The sequence below is a fragment of the Xenopus laevis genome, chromosome 8L (assembly GCF_017654675.1).
Source record: "Xenopus laevis strain J_2021 chromosome 8L, Xenopus_laevis_v10.1, whole genome shotgun sequence".
NCBI lineage: Eukaryota > Metazoa > Chordata > Amphibia > Anura > Pipidae > Xenopus > Xenopus laevis.
In genome coordinates, this window is record NC_054385.1 from 89661686 (window position 1) to 89680977 (window position 19292).

General features: G+C 42.6%; 1 protein-coding gene across 6 annotated transcripts in view; it reads left to right on the forward strand.

Annotated features, from left to right (window-relative positions):
- The first annotated feature begins 7597 nt into the window (after positions 1 to 7597).
- klc1.L (kinesin light chain 1 L homeolog) overlaps positions 7598 to 19292 on the forward strand; it is a 54120-nt gene continuing 42425 nt past the window's right edge. The window contains exon 1 of one of the 6 annotated variants that reach the window (XM_018230593.2): positions 7598 to 7872. The gene's annotated coding sequence lies outside the window, so the exon portion shown is untranslated. Of the gene's footprint in view, positions 7873 to 8051; positions 8191 to 19292 lie in introns of those variants that run through there. The other 5 variants (XM_018230594.2, XM_018230596.2, XM_018230597.2 and 2 more) reach the window with 5 other exon arrangements.

Consider the following 19292-nt stretch of genomic DNA (forward strand, 5'->3'; position numbering starts at 1 on the left):
TGTACGTCCCCTCTTACCCGGTGGAAAGTGCTTTTTGTACCTGTGACCTCTGTGATAATTTGTTTGAGGTCTGGACCAAACAGGGATCCACCCGTATACCGCAAACCTAATAGCTTGTTTTTAGAAGCTGTATCTCCTGACCAGTGGCGTAACCAGAGTGCTCATCTTGCTACTGCTGAGTTGACTTTGCTGTGAGACGTATGATTTCTGAGGATGAATCTGCTATAAAGGACAGGGCGGTATTTAGTCTGCTAATGTCAGCTGTAAGGTCTTGGGCCGACCCTGGCGGTTGCCGGGCCATTTCTTGTGCCCAGTGTTTTGCAGTTCTAGCTAAGCCTGCTACTGCTGCCGCTGGTCGTAAGAGTGCAAGCTCTTTTTAAGGATGACTTTTTTTACATAGAATCTTTAAAGGATGCCTCCTCTGTTGGTAATGTAGTATGCCTGGAAAGCCTAGCAATGGCAGAGTCCACTCTGGGTGGTTTACGTTGATTCCTCAGGAACTAGGTAAGTGTCATAGAAACGCTTAGTTAAAATGAATCAACAATCTGGTTGTAGCCACTCTGAGTTGACAGTTTGAGTAATAGGACTAAACATGGGAAAAACTTGTGTGCGTTTCTTATGGACACCTAGAACTCTGTCAGCTGTAGAAATGGTGATATCTATTGTCTCCATCATCTCTTTGAGCAATTATTTTGAGATATCTGGTTTAGCAAAGGTGGTCTGCTCTGTATCAGAGTCACTGTGTCCATCCGAGTCCGCCACATCAGAAACTTAAGGTTCTGAGTCATGAAGTGAAAATAGGTCAACATTGGATGAAGGGCCCTCCTCTGTATCAGATCCACTCCAGAAAATCTCCTATTTGAGGTGGGATTTGAGGTTGTTCTGAGGACGAGCCACTAGGGGAGTATGAGTGGTTGCCTGTTGAGGATCCTCTATAAAGTGAGCCCCTGTCATCCCTGGGCTAGCTCCCTCTATGATGTTTTGGGGGCTTAATATTGGGGGATCATTATCCTTACAATCAGAGCAATAGGATACCTCTGACCTCCTTAAAGAATGTTTGCATTTTTTACACTTCTGCGTTTTGTCAGCTTTTTTGAGTGGTTTCTTTATAGGCTGTCTGAATGTCCCCTCTTAAGTCCCGTAAAGAGTCAGATCTTTCCATTTTCCCCCAGGGCCTGTGACAGGCGCGGTGATGGGGTAGTGCAAGTTGCTATTTGTGGTAATATGAGCGGATAATATGTGTACTGCACTGTTTATTACAGGCACTGCCCTGTATTTCGCACTTGGAAGGAATGCCTCCTTTGTAGATGCATATCCACTCTGCACTCTGTGTTACACGTGTTGTGCTGAAGCTGTCTGCCCCGCGATAGTCAAAAACAAAATGGCGGCACGCAATCACGCTCTTCTAGACGTCTGCATGCTATGCGTGATTATGTCATATTTCGCGGCCGAGTGATCTGGCCCCAATTCACCAGTAATACCAATCTAGTTTCTGTCCATTCGGCTAGATCAGCTTAGCCTTTGCTCAGGTATAAGGCCGACATGTTGGGTTGTAGGTAGTTCCGCATACCTTCCCAAGAAATGCCTCAGTCTACTAGCGCCATGGAGCATGTAGGAAGTACCGCATACCTTGCCCCTCTTAAAGCCAACAAGTCGAGCTTGCAGCTTTGACAGACATGTCTGCCCAGTTCCACTTACTGCTATAAGCCTGCAAGGAGGGAATGATCAATATTGTTGGGAGACAGTTCCGCATGCTTCCATCCTGTATGGATAAAATTGTGTTGGCATCTATTGCTGAATCAGAAAGAAAATGAATTAGGAATCAGAAGAAAGAAACGAAGAAGGATTTACAGTCCTTCACCTCTAAGGCAGGACAAAAGAACTGGAGAACAAAGTTGGCGCAAGCCTATATATCCTGAGGGAGGGGCCGAGAGACAAATGCTTCTGTCCTGCCTCCAGAATTGAACCTGGACATAATACATACGTTTGCACTGACAGGAAGACCGACTAGAGAAATCAGCTTCCTGTACTGGGATTTTGCAGCAATTGCAGCAGCACCGAAGCTGTAGCACACATGATAAAGAATAATTAACCTGTGGTCACTAAAATTCTAAAGTAGCCAGGCAAGGCAGTAACTGTTTGACACCCAAATGGGTCACCTGTGACCCACCCCCCACACTATCTATAAAAGATCTGTTGCACCAGCAGCTCAGTAAGGCAGTAAAAAACAAAATGGGCAGGAAAAGTGTTAGACGAATGAAAGGGTATGAGTAAAATCAGAGATGAGTTTGGAATTAATAAAAAGGGACAGCACACATATAGAAAGAATATGGGGAGTGGATTGAGGAAAGATGGCTGATATACTGGCAGAAAGACAAAGAATCAGTCAGATCAGAACCCACTTCCCATTAACTTCACAGCAGGTTTACTATTATAATCCTTTATGTATACAGTACAATACTGACATATTTCATAGCACTTTCAGATTAGAGATTATACTCATAATCTAAGAACCCTAAATAGAAATCATAGACAGTTAACCTGCATGTATGTTTTTTGAGTCTGGAAGGAAATTAGAGTATCTGCATGCACATAGAGGGAACATACAAATCTGATGCAGATCTGGCTGGAATTGCCCCTGGGGCCCTTCGAACTACATCAAAGTATAAGGTACTTTTACAAACCAAAGTTAAAAATAATGGACTACATCTAGAGCTCATTTACTGCTTTGTCCCAGTGCACTGGCATGTGGCATAGGACAGCCCAACAAATAGTCTTTGGGGCTAATCTAATAAAAAACACAATGTTTTCTTCAGTTCAAGTAACATATTGAGCAAAAGGCATTTACTAATCTATCTAAAATGCACAAAGTATTGCTTTCTCTAGGTTACTAGACCTGGGGCAAACTTTGCATTTTATTTCACTCCCCCAGTGTATAGAACATTTGCTAAGAGCTATTTGTAAGTTGTCTGTGTCTATACAGAGCTGTTATAAGTGACCATGTGTTGCAGATTTGTCAGTGAAGCAGCATGTATCTCAATGACATGTATCTTATGAAAGCATAGGCTTGTAATTACAATAAAAGGGACAATCACACATGAATGTGATAGGCTTGGGATTTTGGAAGATAGTGGGGGTTGGATCATGAAACTTTTGCAAAAGAGAGCTCCCCTTTGTGATGTTCAGGTAGTAGCTGGCAGCATTTATCATTGGCTTTTATTTTCTGTATTTTCAGCTCAAAGCTTAATCATTTTCATGCCCAACACCTGTTCCTATTTACAGTAAAGGGATTGCCTATGAAGAAGAAAACTATGAAAACCAGCTGCATTGGACCAAAGGATTGAACAGCTGAGATCTTGATGACAGATCTGATAATGGTCAGATGGCTGTGGAATTCAATGCTACAACCACTTCATATATGATTCATGTTCTTTTTGCTAATTTGTCTTGCAGCATCTCTGCAAAGAACAAAGTAATAATGCTCTGGAGAATAAGAAGAGATGCTGCACTACACTGAAACCACTTTTTGTAGCGTTGGTGCAAGCTGGGGAAGGCCAAGCTGACCAAGTAAACTCGCCCCTCGTTGTTGCGAGCGGGGGTGTTGTGACAAGAGGGGAGAGCTGTTACGGAAGCAGGGTACAAGATACAAGGTTACTTTATTGTCAATAAAAACTATAACTTTGTTACAGTGTATTGAAACACCGATCCACCAGGGCTCCTGGTTGGCAGAAGAGTTTTAAAAATGTACCTATTCAGTGCCCCCATTTTAGTGCCTCTTCTTCCTACCCCTAGTTCTGGCCCTGTAAGTTGCCTTCCTCACTGCCAGGGAAAACTGTATATTTCAGAACAATCATGCAAGTGTTCTGAAAAGGTGCAAAAAGTCTGTATTTGTGCAAAACATTTAGTAACATTTTAGGCAGGCCCCATACCCATATATGTATCTATTATGTATATACTAGACATTAAGCCCGTTAAATTAACGGGCGCTAGACGGTCCGTGGGGCACATGCGCAGTAGCGCAATCCCACGGACACAGGGACTGGACGCAGAGACACTTCAACTTTATTATATAGGATTACGCTCATAACAATGCAATTGCACTACAAGCCCCTGTTTCCAAAAACTGATTATCAGTGATCAGAGTGATAGATTACACTTGTGAAAGAAATTCTGGTCATGAGACCAACACTTAGTTAGTGTAAAAAAAAAAAACCTTTGTCATATCAAAGAAAATTGCCCATGGCAATTGGTACTTTGATAATTAAGACTATGCTAGGCTTTGTAGTTAATTTAAATGTCATGAGTTTGTCATGCCTGTCAAGTCCTAGTTCTTTAGTCTCTTGTATGTGCTTAGTTTATAATTGCAAAATGCAATCTGCTAATTTAAGGGAGAGCTGAAATCTAATAAACTTTGCATATAGCCCTAAACTATTATAATGTGTGGAATCTGAAGTATTCGCGTTTCTGTTCCTTGCTCTTATTGGAGTCAGGAGAGGACAGGAACTTGAGTAGACTGGTTGTGAAGTCAAATATTCACAGCAATGTTTTACTTATCCTTTTAAGCCCTCTCAGCATAATAACGCTCTTATAACCTTATTGCCCATCTAGGAGAATAGGACCTGGTCAAGTAACCTGCATTGTGTCAGCCGCTAGCACAGAGGCAACATTTTGGTTATAGCAAAAACACAGAAAAGAAGAAGCAACTTTCAGGATATTTTTTCCTTTTTTATTTCACCGCCACCTTTTTTTCTTGTTTTGCTTTAATTTTACTCAGACAATATGCAATTGGTTTTCATTCTGTATTATTTGAGTTATTTAGCTTTATATCCAGGAGCTCTACAGTTTGAGGTTTCAGCAATCTGGTTGACTGGAATATGACTAGGAGAGGGCCTTAACAGAAAGAATAATTATAAAATGTAGCAATAACTACAATAGACTGCTCCAGCTCATTGCTTTGGCTAGGTGCTCAGTCCTCAGTGTACCCACTGTATAAACATAGCAAACTCAGTATATTGGACAGCACTGAGTTTACAATACATTTGTAGCCTTACAGAGCAACTGTTTCTTAGATGTGGTCAGTGACCCTCATTTGACAGCTGGAAAGAGTCAGAAGAAGAAGGCAAATAATTAAAACATTATAAAAAAAAACAACAATTTAAGAGCAATTGAAAAATTGCTTAGAATTAGCCATTCTATACCACACTAAAAGTTAATGTAAAGGTGAACTACCCCTTTAAACAGAGATAGCATGTTGATCCAAGGCAATTTTCCAACTGCCGGTAAGGTCTTTTGCACCAGCATGGTGCTATCAATGAAAAGCAGTCACAGACACCACTGTGGTTTAAACACCACCTGTGACATGGCTCTTAGAAGAAGAACAAAGGAATTACTATACTCTTGTGACAAATTGGCTACAGACACAAGTGGGGTTTTTGCCTTCCTCTGGGTCAACAGATATATTGAATTTTTGCAGGATAGAACTATATTATTGCGAGTATTTAGACCCATGAAGCAAGGCAACTGTACACTATATTATCTATACTCTGTTGGTTCTCCTCGGGTTTTCCAATGAGTCTATATAAAAAAATTAAAGAAATAAATGTTGCAAATATAATATCTTTGTTGTTTATGTGTACTACATCAACAATTGCTGTGTCAGGTTTTACCCAGCACACAGAAAACATAAACACAGAAAAATGTGGTTTCTTCTATGTATGTATAACTTTGTAGGCATACTATAACTTTTTAAAGAGAAAATAGCCACTATAAAGCTCATTTACAACTACAACAGTCACTCAAGTATGGATGCAGTGGTTGTACTAATTAGCTCCACTCATTGAAGGTTAATTTTTGCAGAGAAAGCAAGCTGGTTAGGGTGCCAGGGATGCTGCTGCCAAGAGGTGAGTTGAGAAACAAGCCTCAGGTGGCAGCATCTTATGAGTTTCCAGGGGGTGGCAAAAAGCCACAAACAAAAAATCTGCTTGCACTCTAGATATAATATGCCCCAATGCTATCCCTTGTATGGCTTTAAAAATCCCATTTTAATTATTGCTTGGCTGTTTTCTTCAGCTTACTATATGAATTCCTATGGATAGTTAGAATCTCAGCCATAAAGCCAGGACTCTTGTGTCTTTGGAGCAGGCCCGGACTGGCAATCTGTGGGTTCTGGCAAATGCTAGAGGGGCTGCTGTAAGTTGCCACAGAAAGTGACTTTTAAAGGAAAACTATACCCCCAAAATGAACACTTAAGCAACAGATAGTTTACATCATATTAAGTGGCATATTAAATAATCTTCCCAAGCAAATCTGGTCCTTTTACATATCTTGCCTTGAGCCATCTCAGAGATCACCTGACCAGAAATACTGCAGCTCTAACTGCAACAGGAAGAAGTGTTGAAGCAAAAGACAGAACTCTGTCTGTTAATTGGCTCATGTGACCATGTGACCTAACGTATAGTTTGTTTGTTATGTTTGTGTGCACCGTGAATCGTACAATCCCAGGAGGTGGCCCTTTTTCTTTTTATGATTACCCAATGGCACATACTACTAGAAAAGTATATTATTATGAAAATGGTTTATTTACATACCTCCCAACTGTCCCTTTTTCGGAGGGACAGTCCCTCTTTTGACAGCTCAACCCGCAGTCCCTCTTTTGTACTGGAAAGTCCCTCTTTTCTCTGCACTGAACAGCCAGAAAAAGAAACAAAGTTTCTCACTTAATTGGCTGTTAGCAGAGAGCCCAGAACAGCCAACAGGTGCAAATAAGATACTTTGTAACAATTTTGAGACACAAAAACACAGTTTAGATAAGGAGAAATATTTTCAAACTTTCATAACCTGCCAAATTTTGTAAAACAAACATGGTAATTAGGGGGTGTGGCCACAGAAAGGGGTGTGGTCAAAAAATTGCTGCGCTACGTGCGGGAAAAATTTTTTTGTCCATCTTTTTACTCCCAAAATGTTGGGAGGTGTGTATTTACTTGAAGCAGGGTTTAACATTTGAGCTGTTTTATATAGAGTCCTACACTGGCGTATAGTTTTCCTTTCAGTGGGCCGATGGGGGCTGTCTGGGCCTCTGTTTACTTGAAATGCCAGGACCTATTTTGAATCCTGGTTGGGAGACAGAAGGAATAGGCCTTTACCATTTGATTACACACACTGTACCTATGCAAGCAGCACAAGTGACTCCATAAAATGTAAATCAATGAATTTCTCACGAAAAACCTTGATAAGCAAACACACTTTTCAGCAAATCTTTAAAATACATGAAGAAAAGACTGATCACACTGTCTTATGGATTGGTTTATTCAAGGTCTGCGTTACGCCATTGTTTTTTTACAGACACGCTTCACACAGCTCTCCGGACATGTCCTGCCCTTCAGCCACTAATCGATGAGCAGATAGCTGACTCACACGTACAACCTTCTGACTAGGTACATACGGAAGCTCTAAAAACGGTAATACCGATAAACTTATCGCCCCTGTTTCGCCCATTTTCCTGGCAGTATATAAAAGTGAGCCCAGTTCACCAAAAAAACAAATATCTGACAGCTGCTAATACTTCCCGGCGCGCTCCACCTATAAGGCCTGACGCATTACATCATGGCCCGGCGCAGTGCATTGTGGGCGGGGAGGAGAGAACGCCATTTTCATTGGGGCGCAGACAGAGGCGGATACCGGGCACCGACAGCAGCAGCAGCAGAAGGAGGATGAGCGCTGGATTCCCGGCTGTTTGCTAGGAAGGCCTGGGGTTCCCGGCCTGCGTCACTGTGACAACTGGGTGCGGCTCCCTGAAATCCTCTCGATTCCATCATCATCTTCATTATCTCTGGGAGGGCAGCTGCGGGCGGCACTGACAGGGACCGCAGAACGGTATGGGGACGGGCTTAGCTGCTGGACTGGACAGGTGCTGTCTGTCACTAGAGAGGGCTTATCCAGTGGATGTCTCGGAATTGCGAGAGTTGTAGTTCACCTAGCCAGAGACTCGTGTCTGCTTTGTGGGGAGGAGGCAGGAAGAGGGCATCGCTAGGGCATGCTGATGTATCATTGATGCTGGGGATGGAGAGGGGTAGGCACTTTATTTGGTGCAGTCACGGGGCTCCCACTGATTGGATCAGCTCCTTGTAGGAAATCCACATTGTGTCTCAGTGAGTGATGCTTCTGTCGTCTTTTGTATGGGGCTGATACTAGGTAAGAACAGTGTTTTTCTTCTCCTGCAAGCAAAGGCTAGGAAGCTGGACACCGAGAGGGTGGAGCATGTATGTAAACAATATGGGCAACAGCTCATCATCTAGAATATGCCTGTGCTTCATGCATGGAATTGTTCCTCCACCCAGGCTCAGGTCCTGCCACTTATTCAGCCCTACCAACTGGCCACCTTTATGGCATTTCTCTTTCATTTCCAACCCATTGTTGTTTATTTATCTAGCAGTTCATACAAGGGTAACCGCTGATCATTACTTGATTAGAAAAAGCTCATGAAATATTGCGATAAGTAAACAACCTTGCGACTACAACTACGGAGTACTGAAAAGTTATGCTGCAATCTCTTCCCAGAGCTGATGGCACCATGTTAACCAATCTATTCAATTTAAGTAGCCGTTAATGGGAGCAGACTTGGTCGCCAATTGCCACCCTGGCCGCATAACGGCATTAAAAGGTTCTTAGTGCAAATGCAGTTGGCAGTTACAGAACAAGAAACCGTAGCTGATGGGAAATGGATCATTCGCAGACATGGCTCGGTTTCATTTGAAAAAATTTTTGTGATTTAAAGAGCAAAGGTGCTGAGTTTTGTGAAAAAAATTGCATTATTTGTTTCTTTTTGATTGTTGCAAAGAAGGGACTTCTAAAATAGATAATCTAGCCAATTATTTTAAATAATAGGGATCAGAACAAAAGAATGTTATACCACTGTGTCTTGCCACTTGTGAGCTATATGGGATTTGTGCAGATCAATACTAATGGCAAGGGGTTGATAGTTTAGTAATGCGTATCAATGTACTGCTCTGCATATATAGATATGTGATATATACTAATCAATACAGTAATGGAACAACTTCATCTGTGTTATGCAGTGAGGTGCCTGACAGTTTGTATCCTACCCTCCCCTTGGGAATTTAGCCGTGTCAGTGCCATCACTCAATCGTTCTTTAGCACCTGCCTCATCTGGTGGGAGTTGCTTTTCTTTATATTCCTGTGTTCATTCAGAGCAATTAGCAGGGACATTGTACAGCTTAAAGCTCATATAATACCTTTTATTATGTTTTTTGGAATGATTCAGAAAGGTTCATTGGTCATTTATGCTTTGCGTTTGCAGGATCTGTCTAATATATATGAATTTATAGGCTGCTCATTAAAAGTTACAATTTCACCAGCGTGCATGCTTGCTTGTGCTTAACTCTAAGGAGATTTTGCAGAAACATATTGATGTAACCATTTAAAATGATCAGTTAGCTTTGCAAGAGAGAGAAAATCAATGTAGCCATGCTTCATTGCAGAGGCTCTTTGTGCCACTGAATGTGGGCATGTTCCTTAGCCATCTGACACACCCTGCTAGTCCTTAGGCTACAATGCATCGGGACCCTGTACTTCTCATGTGTCACACACAATAATGTTGTTTAAAGCATTGCCTTTTTCTAGTTGTTCCTTTTATTGCTGTGTGTTCGGGCACTGCTTATTATGTAATTATTGTGGCGAGCCGATAAGGGCATACCTATAGCAGCGTCTCAGTAACACACACACAAGACTGGGATGCTAGAGTCTTGGCTATGATTGATAATGCAAAACCCTGTTTACTGCTTTACTTGATTTAAATAAGTAGTTTTATGTACTGTATGTATTGCAATATGGATTTGAAATATGTTTCATAACCTGCTGTATGAAAAGAGAGAAAATGTTCCTCTTGGAGATCTTAGTATCCAAGAATAAGGCTGTTTATTGACTTGTAAGCTCCCATGGGCTACTTCTATTTAGTGCTTGAGAAAAGCTGCAGTGCAATCCCATTGTGTATATTAAAAAAGGTGTCACACCCTTTAAAGAGCATACCTTTTCATACAAACAATGTAGATTTCACAGGCAACGCCTAGCAATATATTTGGCATTTAGTGGCAGGTCTTCTGACGACATCTTTATCTTCTGGCTAACATCTCAAAATAAGAAAACAAAACTTATATTGAAATAGGAAGCATATACACGTGCATGGAGGGCATTGCCCTATTGCGTCTTTTTGGGACTGCAAACCCCAACCTGCATTTGCCATGCAACTGATATGCAGTGCAACTAGGCACTTTTTAGCTGAAAAACCAGTCCTAAACACAAGCTGACCAACTGATCTCAGTGTAAATCTAGACCAGTTGCAACTATGTGCTACCTAAAACAAGACAGTTGCAACTCACAATGTGATCAAAGAGAACTCGGCGTAGTTGGCCCCTTAAAAACTTATGACACAACCAACTAGAGTGACTAATCATAACGCAGATGTGCACTAGGCGTTTAACTTCATTTTCAGTGCACTTAATTGACAAAAATAATATGTTTTAATGAATTCCAAAACTTTTTTCTATCTGTCTTTATTTTCAGTTTCTTCTAATCTTTTTTTATTCTTGAATGTTTTTTTTATATTGAGGGTAATTTTTTATTTCCATATGTTTCCCATGAGTATTTGTGAGCTGATAGAGCCCACACTCCTGTTGGGGTAAAGAGTACCCCAGAATGCTTAGGACCTGGTATTTTCTGGATAATCGATCTTTCCGTAATTTGGATCTTCATACCTTCAGCTTACTAGAAAATCATGAAAGCATAAAATAAACCCAATAGGCTGGTTTTGCCTCCAATAAGGATAAGTTGTATATCTTAGTATGGATCAAGTCTATGGGAGGTGCCTTTCCATAATTCAGAGCTTTCTGGATTATGGGTTTCCGGATAATGGATCCCATACCTGCATTATTTTTTTCTAAAAATAAAAGATGCCTCTAGGAAGCATTTTGCCATCCGCACTGGGAAGGAGCTCCTTATTATGCAAATGTCAAACTTATGTGCATAGTGAGAGAGCTGGAACTCCATTAGTTATTTTCATTCTTAGAGCCCTAGAATATCCGTCGCAATCCTCCTGGTGTGTGTGGCATATAATGTATGGCCAAAATAGTATTGCTCTATTAGCCCGCACTTTATGTGTGCAGAATAATTTTCCTGCTGAGCAGGCGGCCAATTATTTGGTAGTATTTCTCTGATGCTGTGAAATGTATCAAAAATGCAGCAAATTGAGAGTCTGAACCTGGATTGAGTTTCTAGACTGAAACACCAGAAGGTTTAAACTAAACACTAGGGGGCAAATTCACTAAGATTCATAGTTGCGCCAACGTCCGCAATTCGCCAGGCGTATTTTCGCCAGCGATAGGCAAATTCGCTAAAATCCGAAGTTGCGCTCAGGGGAAGTGTAAGGTTTCGAAGTTGCGCTAGCGTTAATTTGCAAAGCAAAGTTACGCTAGCGATGCTTAATTTACATACGGCGACAAATTGAAGTTACAATGGAGGTATATGTAGCAGCACTACACAAGCCTGGGAAACCTTCAAAACAGCAAATAAATTTTTTATTTTGCCCTACACATGTGCCCACTGTATAGTGGCGAAGGAAGTCTGGCGTAAAAGGTAGCGTTCAGAATAATTTGCGCGTCAGTGAATTTGCGTAGATATGTCCGTTGCGCAAATTCGCCAGGCGTAAGGGTGCGAAGTAACACTAGCGAATTTACGGCAGCATCCGTTAGTGAATCGGCGAATTAACGGAAATGCGCTATGCTAGCGTTAGGTGCTTCGTCATTTGGCGCTTCCTCGTTTAGTGAATTTGCCCCTAGGAGGCACATTTATCAAGGGTCGAATTTCGAATTCATGTGAGTTTTTTTTTTTTTTTAGTTTTTTTTTTTAAACTCCCATAAATTCGACCAATCCAAATTTATTAATAAAATCAAATTTTCTCAGCTCAGTCGAATTGAAAAGACCCGAAAACTCAATTTGAATTCGATTCATATTAGAAAAACTCGATTCGAATTAGAAAAACTATGTTCGTATTAGAAAAAAACTCGATTCGAGTTTCCCTGATAAAAACTTGAATGTCAGGAAGGCTGCAAACATCACCATATTGATCCCTGGACCTCTCCCATTGACTTATACAATATTTCGACAGGTTTTAGGTGGCGAATAGTCGACTTCTAGTTCTTAAAGGGACAGATTATGATAAATCTAGAAATTCTAATTTGAATTAAAACTCAAATCGAGTTTGGATAATTCACAAAAAAAAATTCAAAAGTTCTAAATTGAATTTTCACTTCGACCCTTAATAAATCTGCCCCTTAGAAAAATGAAAGTGTATCAAAGTAAATTAAAATATAAGGTACTGTTAGCATGCACTGGTAAAAGCTGTGTGTTTGCTACAGAAAGACTACCATAGTTTATAAAAATAAGCTGCTGTGGGGGCAGTCATTGTTGAGATCTTTCAGATGTTCGAAAGATTTACCATTTGCAGACAATGTATTATGTAGCATCTCCTTTATTTTATTTTTTTTATTTTTATTTTTCAATGAAAAAAATATAATATACAAAACAAAACAGAGCCACAGGCAAATATATAGGTTTGACAATAATAAAAAGTGGCAGTGTTGACAAGCATGCACGCAGGGCACATAAGGGCAATACAGGAGCAGCAGGATGGCTTTCTTCATGATATTGCTGAAAGAAATGTGCTGTATATATGGACTGGTGACCTTGCTACAGCTACCCATGCATGTAAATAACAAATGGCAAGTGGGTAAATTGCATGTAGTAGAAGTGACAGTGCAAACAAACTGTTAATTTAATTTAATATTGTACTTTATATATTTGTATATGTACAGGTATTATAAAATATCTGTTAATTATAGGTTTCATTTATCATGTTTAAGGTATGGTTTCCTACTTTTTTTTATGCTAAGGCTATTTTTCAGCAGTAATTGAAATATTTTTATCGACAAGACATGCAAAAGAATGTGTGTACTGACAAACTGGGTCTTACTGTAAAAATATAAATCAGAATGCACCTGACAAACAGAATAAAAAAGAGCCCTGCTCACAAAAACATTCATGGAGCACCTTCCTGACAGTATTTGTGTTCTTCCCACACTCAAAAAAACATACAGGCAGGTCACTTGACAATATATTTCTAAGAGGCTCCTTAGATTGTAATCTCTGTTGGGACAGGAACCGTTATGCATGATCTGTAATGTGTATTTAAAGCACTGCTTAATATATTTACAGTATTCATATTTACAGTATATAAATAAACTATCATAATTTAGATTTGTATCACTGTAGTCACCCAAAAAAGTCACTAGTTGAGAGAAATATTAAAGCAAATTTCTAATTATTTTGTATTATGTCATTAGTGCCCTTGTAAATGACCTCCACAGTCTGATGCATGTTTCTGATTACAGACTTGCCAACATCTGCCTGTGCTGTTTTAGTTACAAGCATGCTCCAAATAAGAGTCATCTAAAAGTTCTGGTTGACAAGAATGTGGGATCGCCCATTCAGAAGTCTAATCGGTTCTTACATGAGTCAGTGTGCTTCGTTAGCTTCATTTCCAGTTTTGAGCAATTATTAATGATTTGTTTGCATGTGATTTTGTGAGTAGAGGACTGAACAATGATCCGCTTACATAGTCACATAGAACCAGTTTGGCCCATCAAATTGGACAGATTTATTATTGATTTCCAGCTTACTTGCTTTTATTAGCATAGTGAATTGATGTTTTTTTGCTTGCCATCACTATACTAATCTTGTGTAGTATGTAAAGATTTTTATAAGATCTTTTCTTTATCTTGAGACCAAGATTATCTTGAAATGATAGTTTAAATGTACGATTTGTCCATCAACTATACTGACACTATGGCCAAAATAAATAAGCATTTGACCATAGCGACTATTTAACAGACATTTCTCTTTTCAAAGAGTGTGCTTACCGAGCCAAAAGGGGGTTCTTTTTCCTCCCTTCTTCCCAGTATAGCCAGGTTAGTGCAAGCATCTAGTGCAGGGGTCAGCAACCTTTACTATCAAAAGAGCCATTTTGCCCGCTCTTCCACTAAAGAAAAATAGTCTGGAGCCGCAAAACATAACTGGAACAAAGTAAAGCTGAGCACACTCCTTCTTTTGTTCAGATAGCCTGGTGCACAGTGTAAGAGGGTACGGCAACCCCCCAAATACTCTCTGCACAATTGCCGCAAAACATAACACACAGCTTAGAAACTTTTAATGTTTTTTTTTTTTTAACAGTGTTTATTTTTAATTTCCAAAAGAAAAAAAAAAAATGGGGGGGTTACAGAAGGAAAGAAGGGGGGGGGTTCCAGGTACAATCTAATCACAGTTTATGTCACAGCATACAGCAGTACTTACAGACAAAACGCAGTACACATCCATACAGTTGAGACAGGGTTGGATACAATCAATGAGTCCCTAGCAAACCTTGGTATGCGCTAAGAGTTGGCCTCAGTCCATGCATCCCAGATCTTCCCATATTTGTTCGGGCACCCTCTAGCTAGGTACGTCAGTTGTATAAGTGGGAGATTTTTATCTACAAGGTCCAGCCAAAACTGAAGGGAGGGCGGCTTAGGGTCCAACCATTTCATAAACAAAGCTTTTCTCGCATAGAACAATAGTGAACGCCATAGGTCTCTCTTGGCATTTAGGGGGACAATCTCATCTATCACCCCCAGTATACAGACTTGTGGAGACATTATCTTGGGGAAGGTGGTTTTGTCTTGTATATGGGACATAACACCAGCCCAGTATTTATTGATTTGAGGACAACTCCATACCATATGAATGTAGCCAGCCTCATGCTGGCGACACTTCGGGCAATAGGACTTAGCCACCTCTCCCATGCGGCTCAAGCGTAATGGTGTGATATGTATTCTATGTAATGTTTTGAATTGGATAAGTCTGTCTCTAGTGGCAATAAGAAACTGATACGCCTTATCTGTGCCCTCCTCCCACTCCTCCTCTGTCAAAGTGGGGATATCCACATGCCAAGACGCATACGCCTTGGCGAATGGTGAGGGGATTGTAGATAGCAATTTCCCATAGAGATTAGCAACCAGTTTCTTTTGGTTTGGCGATCGAAGGACCTCTAAGAGGGAAGATGTGATCAGGGTCACTCTGGGCGACGCAAATTGCGTAACAAAGGCATGCCTAAATTGTTGATATACTATGGGGTGAATTTGGACTCCAGGACGAGCTAGTAGCAATTGTTCCCTATTGAGCAAATGTCCTTCTGGTGCTACATCGCCCAGAGTTTTGATCCCAACTTTTGGCCAGCACATATATGTCAATAGTTGTTGGAAGTGGGGGAGGTTTGAGTTTCCCCAAAGGGGCAGATCAAGTGCGAGTAGTGGGTTCCCTAGGCGAGCAAGCCGTAGAGCCACAGTCCAAACCTTGTGGGGAGTGGTGAGAATCGGGTGACGTACCCGCAGGTCTGCTGCTTTCCTATAAATTATATACTTTAGGGATTCAACCGACCCTGCCAACGTAGCTTGTAATTGAAAGTTAGGATTATTGGGGTCTGGCACAAGCCACCAACCTACATAGTATAATTGAGAGGCCAGAAAATAAAATTGTAGGTCTGGGAAACCCAGTCCCCCTTCATTAATTGGGGCCTTTAACTTGGTTTTAGCAAATCTCGGAGATTTGTTTCCCCAAATGAACGAGGACTGCAGTTGCTCAATCTGGTGGAATACAGTTTTAGGGATGTACATAGGAGAATTGTGAAGGATGTACAAAAATTTTGGCAGATATATCATTTTTATCAAGTTGATCCTCCCCCATGTAGTCAGAGGAAGGTTCCCCCATTGCTTAAGTTTGATCGCCATACTGTCGGTAATCGGGGTAAGGTTGAGTTCCGTATATTTAGCGCTATCCCGCACCACCACAACGCCCAAGTACCTGAAGGAGCTTACCCATCTCAGGGGAGATGGAGGGTAGCTAGAGGGGTCGATGCCTTCATCTATCGGGAAGATGCTAGACTTCTCCCAGTTCATGTGCAGACCTGAGTATCCTCCAAATTCATCTATAATTGCTAACGTTGACTGTAGCGATGGGCCAGGGTCACGCAAGTACAATAGCACATCATCAGCATATAAAGAGATACGCTCCTCCACCCTACCCAAGTGTAAGCCTACAATATTGGGAGCAGTGCGTATTAAAATGGCCATTGGCTCAATCGCCAAGGCGAAGAGCAATGGCGAGAGGGGACATCCCTGGCGAGTGCCACGGCTTAGGCGAAAAACCGCGTGACAGTACATTATTGACACTGATGCGGGCTTGGGGGTCATGATACAGGAGTCGCACCCATGCGATGAACCGGTCACCTAGGCCAAACCGCGCCATTACTTCCCACAGATACGACCATTCGACCGAGTCGAATGCCTTGGCCGCATCCAAAGAGACCACCACCCTTGAGCCTACTTCCCTATGCACTGCAAGTATATTAGTGTAAAGTCTCCTAATATTAATATCTGTCGATCTCTCTGGCATAAATCCAGATTGATCTGAATGTATTATCTCAGCTATGACAAGCTTCAGCCTATTAGCCAATATTTTGGCCATGATTTTAGTGTCCACATTTAGTAGGGAAATCGGCCTGTATGAACCGGGCAGCTGTGGGTCTTTGCCCTCCTTAGCGATGAGCACTATCGTGGCCTCACGGTAGGAGAGTGGGAGGGAACCCCGGGCCATTGCATCACTAATGGTGCTGTGTAGATGCGGAATTATGACATCTGCATTAATCTTGTACCACTCGGCCGGGAAGCCATCGGGACCTGGTGCCTTGTTGGCGGGCATAGAGTTAATGGCCAGTGAGACCTCACTCACAGCGATCGGGGCATTCAGCACCTCTCTCAGATCATGTGAGAGTCTAGGAATGGGTATACTGTCAAGGTACCTGCTTAGCTGGGAGTAGTCGTTAGTAGTTTGCGTAGTGTATATGTCCTGATAATAGGTGGAGAACACTTCAGCAATGCTATTGGGATCTGTGGCTATGTCCCCTGAGGCCATCCGGATCCTGGGAACTGCCATAGAGACAGATTGTGTGGATGCCAGATAGGCCAGCAATTTCCCATTTTTTTCCCCTTTGTCAAAGGTGCGCTGGGTGGCATACAACAACTTCTTCCTAGTCGCTTTAATTCTAGCCCTTTCCAGTTCAGCCTGTGCTGCTTTATACACCTGGAGGTTGGGAGTGGAGGGGTCTGCTATATATTGGGCCTCTGCCCTAGATGAAGCATTTTGTGTTGCCTGGATTTCCCCAGCAGCTGTGGCTCTAGCACCCGCTACGGCACCGATAAGGGTACCTCTCATTGTGGCCTTAAAAGCATCCCACACCACAGGAGGGGCTGCAGATGCAGTGTTTAGGTCCCAGTATTCCGCTACAGCCTTAGCTGATGCCTCCGCCACTGCGGCATTGGCCAGCCACAATGGGGATAATCTCCAAGGTTTGGCCTCCCTAGGGGAGAGTAGTCCTAGCGTGACTAACAGGGGAGCGTGATCAGAGACACCACGGGGTAAATATTGCGCTGTTCGCACATATGGCAGTAAGTCGCTGGAAGCAAGGGCCAGGTCTATTCTGGACATGGTGTTGTGCGTGGCAGAATAGCATGAGAACACTCTCTCTTCAGGGTTTTTCCAACGCCATATATCAGTTAGTTGCATGGCCTCTGCCCACTGCGACAGCTTGGGACTATGCGGTGAGATGTTGTTGAGCCTGTCCCTATCCGCCGCCATTGTTGCATTAAAATCCCCCATAATACATACGGGCGCTATTGGGTGTCAGACCTGGTGATTACTACCCTGGCCAAACAGCGAGGATGCCAAAGGCGGAGGGGCATATAAACTAATTAGGTTAATAGGCTTGTTTGCTATGAGTAGGGACAGTACAACAAATCTACCATACTGGTCCGTCGTAAGATGAAGTAAGTCAGCAGGTAGATTTTTCCTGATTAGGATAGAGGTGCCTCGAGCATGCGTGGAAAAGGTGGAGTTATACATATGCGCTACCCAAGGCCTTTAAAGGGCCAGCAACCGCTGTCCTACCAAGTGCGTCTCCTGCATCATTAAGATATGGGGTGAGTGCTTCCTCACGTAATCAAATACCAGGGCACGTTTAAACCTCGTATTTAAACCCCTGACATTCCAAGACATAATACTAAGTGACTCCATTGCAAACTGTAGTGGAATCAGTGATGCTGATGAGAAATGTACCGAAAGGAGGCCATGTACCTGTTAGTGGGGATGGGGATGGGATAGGGGGGTAACATGAACAAAAACTACTTACATTCCCGTCGAACTTCCCTACCTGCCGGGCAACTTGGCAGGTCTCTGATCCCATAACTTGAGCACCTAACTTGGTTACAGGAAGTGGTCAGTTGGCTCCAACCAGCCTCCGCTAGTTTGATAGGTCATCTTTGGGTTAAGAGAGCAGCCCCTTCGGCACTACATACGAGGCAACCCAGCAGCAGGGAGGCGAAAAACTGTGTGAGGGGGTCTTAGCGAAACCTCCAGCCCACCCGGGTGTCTGAGGTTCCTGGTGCCTATCGCAGTAATATACGGGGTACCCAGCCCACCACCCAAACAGCAATTGAAGCAACCAGTAGCATATTAACAGTAGGAGCAACAGCAACAACAAAACATAACATTCAGCACACCCTCCCCTGGAGACCGTCCGGTTAAGTTCCTGGAGTCTGCAAAAGTCCTAAGGCAATTGCGGGCCTCGGGGGGCCAGGCTGCAGTACGGGCTCGGTCACAACCCACGAGGGCCAAAACAGCGCCCCCCGCCCTCACGTGTGCACTCATAGGCCCATGTTAGAATCCAGAGTTCCAAACTTTGGCCCATTCCGCAAAAGATAGTGAAGCTGGCAGTCCCACATACGCATAGTCCTCTAAATTCAGAGAAAAAAGTAGGATGGATAGGCCGTGTGTGGGAGAAGATCAGGCCACCACCCAATACTCCGCCACCCCAGTCCTGGCTAATACATTATTCCCAGCTCCATAGCCTCGGCTGAGACGTGGGCGTAAGCAATAGAAACAGAGGCCAGCACATATAACGGTAGATTGGGGGGAGGGGCGCCCGCCAGCTGTAGGTCTATGACCTTAGGGGGCACCGGCCTGGGTTGGACAAGATAACGTACTCACATCTCCCTAATGGCGGTCCTCCACCTGCAGATTACGAAGGCCCCGAGTGTCCAGCCACTCCGATGCCGCCTGTGGCGTTGTAAAGAATT